The 11,783-nt window shown below is 37.6% G+C and overlaps 1 pseudogene; it reads left to right on the top strand.

Annotated features, from left to right (window-relative positions):
• The first annotated feature begins 10,166 nt into the window (after window positions 1–10,166).
• LOC102837641 lies at window positions 10,167–11,111 on the top strand (annotated as a pseudogene).
• The last annotated feature ends 672 nt before the right edge of the window (window positions 11,112–11,783 follow it).

The raw sequence follows: 11,783 nt of genomic DNA, 5'->3' as shown, positions 1-11,783 counted from the left end.
TAGATTTTTATCAAATTGATTTTTCCCAATTTTCAAATATAATGAATAATCTTTATAAAATCTACACATCACTATTGGAGCATGCAGAAGCATTCTAATCTCCACAGCTCCACTTTATGAATAGTTTTGGCTTGAAGATCAGTGAAGGTGCCAGTGCTTCTTAGATTATGTTAAACCCGATCATTTGCAGTTCTTTGCAAGTTTTCCACATAACAAAATAGAACACATAAAAGGGGATTATAAAAGTTTGTGGAAATGAACTTGACGTATACCTATGGAGCAGCAACTCAAAAGAAGGAACAAATCCTTACAGCAAGAAACATTCCCACCCCTTCCACACACAGAGTGGATGGAGATGGGCAACTTGGACATTGGATACTCAAATGGGGAGGGGGGTACTACAAAGGCAAGAAGTGACTGGCTTATAAGCTTTCAAGAGGGAACCTAGTGCTAGGGGGCATGGAGGAAGGCAGAACCTCCAGTGGGTACTATTCAATCTGTCTGGGCGTTGCTGATGAAAGGAAATACAGATGGGTAACGTGCGATACTGTAGTGAATAATGGTTATCAAGACGGATTGTGAGGGTTGGAAATGCAAAGGTAGACGTTTTGTAAGAAGGAAGGGAGTGATTAATTCTCCAGTCTAGTAGCGGAGGTCCCTGGGACCATCAATGGAGAAGAACCGAAAGCGGGACCCTACTCAGAGAATCAGAGATGCCTGAGATGGAGACAGAGACGATGACGTGGAATGATGAAATGGTTGGGGACCTTGGATCCAGAGAGGGAAAGGGAAACTTGGGGGCCGAAAACTTGGGGGGGGGAGGGGAAAGTGTAGGGGGCTGGTTTCTAGGATATATCCTTTGGTTGGTTGATGATGCATCAGGGGGGACTGGAACCATGGCAGTGAAATGATATACGAAGGAATGAATGTAAAACTAAAGTTCTTTCATGTAAACTATCATATAAATTCACAATAAAACATTAAAAAAAAAAGTTTGTGGAAAATTTGTATTATCTTTTAATTCCATTTGTACATGAACTTTTGGAATCTCTACTGTATTTTCATGTAGAAAATTCTAAAGTTATATAAAATAAAATAAATCACCCTAAAATTAAAGAATGCAGAGGCTCTGTAGGATAAGCAACTTGGATACAAACCACAAGATTGACCCATAAAGTGCTAGACCAGAAGGATAATTTTAACCTCAAGATTGGTGATTCAAACCCAGTAACTGCTCTTTGGAAAGCCTATAAAGGATCGCTTTGGGTCAGAACCAACTCGATAGCACTTAAAAACAACTAAGTTAGACAATACTGTGTTATACTTCAGAAGTGTTGTAGTATATCATATTCCCAACAAGAATGCTTGAAACCCTTGGTTTGCCAAACATTTAAAAAAAATTGTTATCATATTTTTATGATAGTTCCAAAAATTAGTCATTAGTCTGGATGTACACAAAATATTAAGCATGAGTACATTTGTCTACCTCACATTTCTAATGTTATTGAAATGTGTCTAATATTCCATATTTTAATGTTATGTACACTATTGGATTGAGATGCATTATTTTCATCATCTGAAATAAATATGATGCTATTGCTAGTTTTATTGAAATTTTTATCAAGAATGGGTAGTAACTTTATTGAACTGATTCTTTTAAATTTTCTAAATAATCTGGAACTGTAGACTTAATTTTTCTCTTTGATCAATAATTATATGGAAGTTGTTTGATTATGTTTAGTTTGGTTCTTGATGTTGTTTCAACCTGCATTATGCAATGATCAGCAAAAACAATCTGTTCAGTTACTACTTTAGTAATATTTTCTTTGTAGTTTATTATATAGTCAATTGCAATTAATTTATTTTCCCTATTCAAAGTGTGATTGTGTTGTTAAATTATCCTGTAATAATTATGCTTTTGTATTTTCTTTATAGTTTTATAATGTATGTTTATTTATTAAGCTACACAGTAGTTGTGTTATTTAGCAAATATAGGTACACATCTGCTAAGTGCAAATTGTGAACTCTACACATTATGAAGATGACAATTCTAGAATGGTTTTTCATATGAAATAAAAGCTGAAACCAAATTTGTTGGTTCTTGTTTGTTTGTATGCTGGTATTTTTCCCAGTAAACTGTTATCTACTGTTGTTATTTAGTGTCACTGAGTTGGTTCTGACTCATAGTGAACCCTATATAAGGTTTCTGAGGAGAGGCTGGTTGATTTGAGCCACCAACCTTGCAATTCAAACCAAATGGCAGCTCAGTGCTTATCCTACATCATAGTTAATGTTTAACCTTTCAAATTAGTAGTTAAGGCAATTAGAACTTCAGATATAAACAAATATTAATATTTCAATGGTCTTATGGTGGAGTCCTGGTATGGTGCTGTGGGCTAATGCTTCAGACTGCAAAGTCATTTGAACTGCAAAGGTCAGAATAGGACATAGAACTAGGAATATCATTGTTTACATCAAACGGATCTTGACTGAAAGCAGAGTACCAGAAAGATGTTTGCTTGTGTGGATTATAATAAACTCTGGATAACATTGCGAAGAATGGAAATTCTACGTTACTTAATTGTACTCATGAGGAACCTGTACATAGAGGCAGTCATTAAGACAGAATAAGGGGAGACTGAATGGTTTAAAATCAGGAAAGATGTGCGTGAGAGTTGTATCGTTTCACCATACTTATTCAGCCTATATACTCTGAGATGAACAGATGACACAAACTTGCTTACTGGAATTGGAGAAGACTTGAAATACTTACTGATGATTATCTAAGAATATAGTATTCTATATGGCTGGTACCTCAATGTATAGAAAACAAAAATCCCCACAACTGGTCCATTAAATAGCATCCTGATAAACAGAGATAAGATTGATATTGTCAAAGATTTCATTTTGCTTGGTTCTACCATCAGTACTCACGGAAGCATCAGTCAAGAAACCAAATGATGTATTACATTAGGTAAGCCTGTTGCAAAAGACGTCTTTCACTTTGAGGATCAAAATGTTCCTGATCCAAGCCATGGTATTTTCAATCACCTCAAATGCATGTAAAAGATGGACAATGAATAAAGAATACTACAGAAGAATTGATACATTTGAATTATGGTTTTGACCAATAATATTGAAAGCACAATGGACTGCCAGAAGAACATACAAACCTTTCTTGGAAAAATTACAGCCAGAATGTTCTTTAGAAGCAAGTATGGCAACAATGAGACTTCATCTAGCATTTTTGGATATATTGACAGGTGGGACCAGTCCTGAAGAAGGACATCATGCTTTAAAATAGAGGTTAAACGAAAAATAATACAGTCTTCCGTATGGATTGGAGCTCAAGGTAAAAAATAAACAAAAATTTCCACATTTGGTCCACTAAATAATATCATGATAAACATCAAAAAGGATTGAAACTTCAAAAATTTCATTTTGCTCGTGGAAGCAGCAGTCAAGAAATCTGCTGCAAAAGAACTCTTTAAGAATAATGACAAAAATAATAGTTTGAGGACTAAGGTTGGCCTCATCCAATCCATGTTATTTTCAATCACCTCAAATGCATGTGAAAATTGAGCAATGACTAATGAAGACTTTAAAAGAATTGGTGCACTTGAATTAAAATATATATAATATATATTTTGTCTTGGAATATATATATATATAGTTGTTATATGCCGTGGAGTCGATTCTGACTCATAGCAACCCTGCACAGGGTTTCTGAGCCTGTTAATCTTTATGGGAGCAGAATGCCTCATCTTTCTCCTGTGGAACCGCTGGTAGTTTTGAACTGTTGACCTTACGGTTCACAGCCCGATTCATAACCACTACGCTACCAGAGCTCCTTAAAGATCCATTCTAAGGTATATATATATGTAGTGGTTACGAATCGGGCTGTGAACCTTAAGGTCAGCGGTTCGAAACTACCAGCCGCTCCGCGGGAGAAAGATGAGGCTTTCTACTCCCGTAAGGATTTACACCCTCGGAAACCCTGTACAGGGTCGCTATGGGTCGGACCCGACTCGACGGCACTTAACAACAACAACAAATATATATATATATATATATATCTTTAATTCTATGAAGACACAATAGAACTTGGCAAAAGACATTGTTATTGTAAGTTTTCATGAAAGTTTATACTGCAACTTAGTTTTCCATTTTTGGTGCAGTGAATTACTTGATATCACTCATCTATCTACAGTCTTTGTAACTCCCACAAAATTATCCAAACAATTCAGATAAAGTATATGGAGCTATAATGAGGGGATTACTCAGTTAACCATCCCACTAAGTTTAAAATGATCAATCTCAGAAACAGGAAGGAAAATCTCACTAACATCAAGAAAAATGAACGAGGAATGGAGTATATGTTTTGCAACCTGAGATCCCTCCTGCTGAACATAATCCACCCAAAAGACAGATCAGTGACACTGGAGGAGCAATAGAGACATGGCAGAAGAACAACAGGAGCAGAACCAAAAGCACAACACAGTAGTGGCCTAGGGTTGGTGTAGAGTTTGATTCTCCTTCCCACTAGTGAAATCAGAGGCCACACATGGCCCCCATATCATTTTTACACCATTCAACAAGTCATATAAAATCATTCTGTGACAACTGTTGTAATCTCTGCAATGTGTCAGCAGACATTGTAGAACTCTTGAAGATGCATGAGAACTAGCTTCATCTATAGTAAATACACTACAAATTAATATCATCTAATTTGAAAATATGGAGTCCTGGTATGTGTCTGTTGGATAAACACTGGACTGCTAACCACAAGGTTGGCAATTGAAACCCACCAGCTGCTCCTTGAAAACCCTATACAGGCTCATTGTAAGTATGAATTGAATTGATGGCACTTAACAACAATAACAATCTGAAAAATGGCGAGTGTGATGGCTCTGTAAGATAAGCCCCAGACTGCAAAGTGCAAGGTCAGTGGTTGGAGCACACCATCTGACCCTTGGGAGAAAGATGAGGTTTTCTGCTCTTGCAAGATTTACAGACTCAAAACTCTATACAGGATCTTTATGAGTCTGAACTGACTTGATGGCACTTAACAATAACAGTCTGAAAAATGGAGTCCCTGGTGAGGTAGTTAAATAAACATTGAGCTGCTAACTGCAATTCTACAGGAGAAAGATAAGACTGTCTCTTCTCATAAAAAGCAGCTCTTCTCCATCCTATTGTATTGTTATGGTTTGGAATTGACTCTGTGCCATGGGTTAATCTGTAAAATAGTTGGACGCTTCACTTAACTTAATTATAATGAACAGCTCTGAAGTGTAAATTGTAATGTAAGCTTTTTCAGTACTGAGAATGACAGGAAAAAACAAAATAAACAAACAAACCAAACCCACCAAAAACTAAAATATAAAAAGTAACATGCTGTGGAATTCCTGAGTTTAAAGAAATATATACAAAAGTAAATAAACAAATATTCGCACTCTGACTGTAAAATTTATGATAATCAACTTTTAGAAAAGACAAATACATCATTTTTCAATATAATATCCATGCTTTTTAATACACTTTATCCAACTGTCAAAAACCTTTTGTATTCCCCTGTTAAAAAATGTTTTAGGACAGTAAAGAGTAACTGAGACAAAGGAGCTGGAGACACACAAAGGCTTGCCAGAAGAGAAAGAGCAGGATTTGGATTTTGCTGAAAATAAATTCAGAAGAATGATATGGAAACAAATTCAAATGCTCCGAAAAGGGGTGGAGGAAAACAAGGAAGAAACAGGAAAGTACTACAAGAGCAATCAAACAAGATCGATACAGCATTGAAAATGATTAAAACCTGCAAAAAGAGGTCCAGATGATTAATAATAAAATATCAAAAATGAGTAATACACTGAAAGGGGAAAGGAGCAGAACTGAAGAGATGGAAGCCAGAACCAGCAAGATGGAAGACACATCTCTCAATACTGTTAAGATAGAAGAGTAAGCAGAAAAAGGATTAAAAAAATCTGAAGAGAGTCCAAGATTCATGCTGGATAACAAGAAAGGAACAACTTAAGAATTATTGGCATTCTGGAACAGGAAGAATCAGAGAAATCCACAAAGGAGATAGTTGAAGAGCTTCTGGAAGAAAATTTCCCTAACATCTTGAAAGATGAGAAGATAAATATTGAAGAAGCCGAACATGCCCCAGGAAGGGTAGACCCCAAAAGAAAATCACCAAGACATATAATAATCAAGCTCTCCAAAATCAAAGACAAGGAGAGAATACTAAAAGTGGTCAGTAAAAAGAGAAGTGTTACTTACAAAGGCAAGCAAATCAGACTAAACTCTGACTTCTCAGCAGAAACCGTACAGGCAAGAAGGCAATGGGGAGACATATACAAAACCTAAAAGAAAAAAACTGCCAACCAACAATCATCTATACAGCAAAACTGTCAATCAAATACTATGGTTAAATCAAAATATTCGAGGATAAACATAAACTAAGAGATTTTGTCAAAGTCAATCCAGCACTTCAAAACATCCTAAAGGGAGTTCTTTGGACTGAAAACAACAAGAACAGAAAACAAACAGAGATTGACAGGCATGGCAACACCACCTGAAACTCAGATAACATATAGCAGAGTCCAGAACAGAACAAAACTACAACAACAAATTCAAAGGAGCTGGGAGGTCAACCAAAGATCAAAATAATATCAATGTCAAAGAAGGGAAAAATGTAGGAACAGAGATCAAGGTGGTGAGGAAGCCAGGTAGATTACAGTATGCAACAGATTGTCCTAAAGAGAGACAAAAGTTCATAGACTATAAGGTAACCCCAAAGAAAGTTAATACTTCACAACTTACCATGAAAATGAAATTTTAAGCAGAACAAGCAAACATGAAATATTAGAAGAAACTGACAAGAAATAGCACAAAAACACAAACTCAGCACAAGAAGCCATGCAGAACAAAAGAATGAACGGCACTACCAAAATATTAACATAATGGCAGCAATTAATTCATACCTATTGATAATTACATTGAATGTCAATGGATTGAATGAACCAGTGAAGATACAGAGAGTGGCAGAATGGATAAGGAAACAAGACCCTTCAATATGCTGCCTGCAAGAGACATATCTTACATACAAAGACAAAAACAGACTAAAAGTTAAAGGATGAAAAAAAATATACCAATCTAACAGTAACAATAAACAAGCAGGAGTGGCAATACTAATCTCCAACAAAGTAAATTTTAAGATAAAAACCAGCACAAGAGATAAATAAGGACACTATCTCATGATCAAAGGGTCAATTGAGCAAGATGACATAACCATAATAAATATCTTCACTCCCAATGAAAAAAACCAAGATATATGAAGCAAACCTTAGTACAACTGAAGAAAGAAATAGATAAACCTACAATTATAGCAGGAGATTTTAATACAATACTTTCAAAAAGGGACAGAACTACCAGAAAGAAATTCAACAAAGTTACAGAGAAACTAAACAGTACAATCAACCAACTTGACCTCATAGATGTGTACAGAGCATTCAACACAACAGTGCAATATACATTCTTCTCCAGTGCACATGGAACATTCTCCAGAATTGACCATGTGTTAGGTCACAAAGCAAGCCTTCATAAATTTACAAACATCAAAATACTACAGAGCATCTTTTCAGACCACATTGCTATAAAACTAGAAATCAACAATAAAAAGATGAAGGAAATAAAGTGAAATACATGCAAACTGAATAACACGCTGCTGAAAAGTGGCTGGGTAAAGCAAGAAATTAAATGTGAATTCATAAAGTTCTTAGAAACAAACGAGAATGAAAACACAATATACCCAAATCTTTGGGACATGGAAAAAGCAGTGCTGAAAGGAAAATTCATTGCAATAAATGCACACATCCAAAAAGAAGAAAGAACCAAATTAACACATTAACACAGCATCTCCAACAATTTGAAACAGACCAACAGAGGGATCCTACAGTCACCAAAAGAAAAGAAATAATAAAGATAAGAGCAGAAATAAATGAGATGGAAAATAGAAAAACTATAGAAAGAATCAACAGGACAAGAAGCTAGTTCTTTGAAAGGATTAATAAAATTAACAAACCATTGGCAAACTTAACCAAAGAAAAGAGGGAGAATACACAAATAACTTGAATCAGAGACCACATGGGCGATGTCACATGGGAACCAAATGAAATCAAAAGGATAACAGAATACTATGAAGAGCTGTACTCCAACAAATTCAAAAATTTAGAAGAAATGGATATATTTCTAGAAAAACATGACCTACCTAAACTTACTCAGAATGAGTAGAAAACTTGAACAAACCCATAACAAAAGAAAAAATAGATCAGGTCATCAAAAACGTCATAACAAAAGAAATTCAGGCCCAGAACGCTTCATGGGTGAGTTCTACTAAGCATTCAGGGAAGAACTATCACTAATTCTACTCAAATTATTCCAGAATATAGAAGAGGATGGAAAACTCTCTAATACTTTTTATGAAGCAAGCATAACCCTCATACCAAAACTAGGGAAGGACATCACTAAAAAAGAAAACTATAGACCAATATCCCTCATGAACATAGACACAAAAATTCTGAACAAAATCCTAGCCAACAGAATCCAGCAGGACATCAAAAAAATAATGCATCATGATAAAGTGGGTTTCATAAAAGGAATGCAATGATTCAACATTTGAAAAACAAGCAATGTAATCCACCATATAAATAATAAGAAGAAAAAGAACCACATTATCATATTGATTGATGCAGAAAAGGCATTTCACAAAATCCAACATCCATTCCTAATAAAAGCACTCAACAAAGTAGGAATTGAAGGGAAATGCCTCAAAATAATCAAGAGCATATATACAAAACCAACAGCCTGAAAGTCTTCCCTCTGTGAATGGGAACCAGACAAGGATGCCCTTTGTCATTAATCCAATTCAACATTGTTTTGGAAGTCTTAGCCAGAGCTGTATGGCAAAATAGAGGGATTAAAGGCATCCCAATTGTCAAAGAGGAAATAAAACTCTCTCTATTTGCAGAAGACATGATCCTATACCTAGAAAACCCCAAAGACTCAGTAAAAAAGCTACTAGACATCATTGGAAGATTCAGCAAAGTAGCAGGGTATAAGATCAATGTACAAGTCGTTGGTTTCCTCTAGAATAACAATGACAATGCTGAAAAGGACATTAGGAAAGCAATATCAATTAACAATAGCCACACAAAGGATGAAATATCTGGGGATAAATGTTACCAGAGAAACAAAGGACCTATACAAAGAAAATTACAAAATGCTACTACAAGAAATCAAAAGAGACTTACAAAAGTGGAAGAACATACCATGTTCCTGGAAAGGAAGACTTAACATCATGAAAATGTCAATACTACCCAAAGCAATTAACACATATCATGCAATCCCAATCCAGATTCCAGAGACATTCTTCAAAATGATGGAAAAGATAATTACAAATGTTATATGGAAAGGAATGAAACCCAGGATAAACAAAGTACTGCTTAAGAAGAACAAGGTTGAAAGTCCCTCATGCTCCAATTTCAAAATCTACTATATGGCTACAGTGGACAAAACAATAAAAGATACATTGATCAATGGAACAGAATCGAGAATACAGAAATTAACCCATCCACATACAGCCAACTGATTTTTGACAAAGTGCCTAGCTAGGTATATTGAATGGAGAGAAGATAGTCTCTTTAACAGATGGTGCTAGAAGAACTGCAAAGCGATATGCAAAAAAATGAAATAAGACCTTTACCTCATGCCCTATACAAAATCCAACTCGGTGTGGATTAAAGACCCAAATGTGAATCCCATTATTATGAAGCTCATCAATGAAAAAATAGAGACAAATGTGAGTACTCAAATACAGGGAATACTCAGACTACCAAACATTTTGAAAATTACATGAACAAAAGTAAACAAAATAGATGATTGGGACAAACTAAAAATTAAAAACTTATGTACATCAAAAGACTTCACCAAAAGAGTAAAATGGGAACCCACAGGATGGGAAAAATCTTTTGCAATGACACATCAGACAAGGGACTCATTTCTAAAATATATAGGAAACTACAACACCTCTACAAGAAAAAGACAAATAACCCAATTTAAAAATGAGCACAGGACATGCATGAGACACTGGCGTCCTTCGACTTTTCATGGAAGAGATGTCAGGAGAAAGTGTGAGCTCAGCGGCGCCCTCGGCTGCTACCGGCGCCACTGCCTTCAAGGGCACGAGTCCCAGCTCCAAGTACGCGAAGCTGAACGTGGGTAGCACCGTGTACTACACCACTATGCAGACGCTGACCAAACAGGACACCATGCTGAAGGCCATGTTCAGTGGGCACATGGAGGTGCTCACCGACAGTGAAGGCTGGATCCTCATTGACTGGTATGGGAAGCACTTAGGTACAATACTCAAACTACCTTCGCGATGGGGCAGTCCTCCTGCCTGAGAGCCACCAGGAGATCGAGGAGCTGCTGGCAGAAGCCAAATATTACCTGGTGCAAGGCCTGGTGGAAGAGTGCCAGGCAGCCTTACAAAACAAAGACACATATGAGCCTTTCTGCAAAGTGCCTGTTATCACCTACTTCAAGGAAGAACAAAAACTTATCGCAACTTCAAATAAGCCAGCCGTGAAGATGCTCTACAACAGAAATAATAACAAATACTCATATACCAGTAATTCTGACGACAATATGTTGAAAAACATTGAACTCTTTGATAAGCTATCTCTGCGCTCTAATGGGAGGGTCCTGTTCATAAAGGATGTCATTGGGGACGAAACGGCTGCTGGTCCTTTTACGGGCAGGGCCACAAGATTTTGGAAGTCTGTTGTACCTCCATCGTCTATGCCACTGAGAAGAAGCAGACCAAGGTGGAGTTCCCTGAAACCCGAATTTATGAGGAGACCCTGAATATTTTGCTGTATGAGGCCCAGGATGGCCGGGGACCTGACAATGCACTCCTGGAGGCCACAGGGGGCGCTGCCGGGCTCTCCCACTGTTTGGACGAGGATGAGGAGCGGGAGCGGGAGAGGATTGAGCGTGTGCGGTGGATCCACATCAAGTGTCCGAACGACCGAGTTCACCTCCACCAGTGAGCAGGCAGGTGAGGCCTATGCCAACCACCCACTCTCCACATCCTCTGCTCCCTGCCAGGCTGTCCTCAGTGATCTGCAGGCTCCTGGCGCTTCCTTCTCCTTTCATAACAAACCAGATGATGATTTTGTTATTTCTTGACAAGTGGATTCTGTTTTTCCCAAGGTGAATGTACCCTGATGTTGAGCAAGCTGTGTCCGAGGTCTCTGCTTTTGTGAGAACGAATCAAGTCCTGGAGCCAGGCTTTCTTGGTTCTCAGAGAAAAATATGAATGGGTGTGAAGTGTCTGTGAGAACTTGGGTGTGCAGTATTTATTTTGATGGGTGTTGACTATATCTGTTTGGACTCCTTGGGAGCTCCCTAAGGAGTTGGTGTAATCATTCCAAGAGGGGTGCTGCAGTTGGCAGCCAGCACAGGAGTCAACCTCCTAGCTCCTAACTGTTCCGTTCCCACATCTCAGCTCCTGTGCACTGTTCCCCAACCCATTCTGCCAAGTGGTCTCCAGACAGTGTGCTGGTCAACAGGTGCCGCAGGTGGCAGTGGAGCTGGGATTAATCAAGTGCACCTCTCAACTGCTCGCCTTCTGTTTGTTTGGGATGTGTAGCTCTGGTAACAGGCAAGTCTCTGTGGCTGCCTCAATTCATCTTTGGTCTGGTACTTGCTGAAACCCCCAC

Source organism: Chrysochloris asiatica, unplaced genomic scaffold, assembly GCF_000296735.1.
Source record: "Chrysochloris asiatica unplaced genomic scaffold, ChrAsi1.0 scaffold00010, whole genome shotgun sequence".
Classification (NCBI taxonomy): domain Eukaryota; kingdom Metazoa; phylum Chordata; class Mammalia; order Afrosoricida; family Chrysochloridae; genus Chrysochloris; species Chrysochloris asiatica.
Note: the sequence above shows the minus strand (reverse complement) of the source record. Positions and strands in the feature narration are given on the sequence as shown.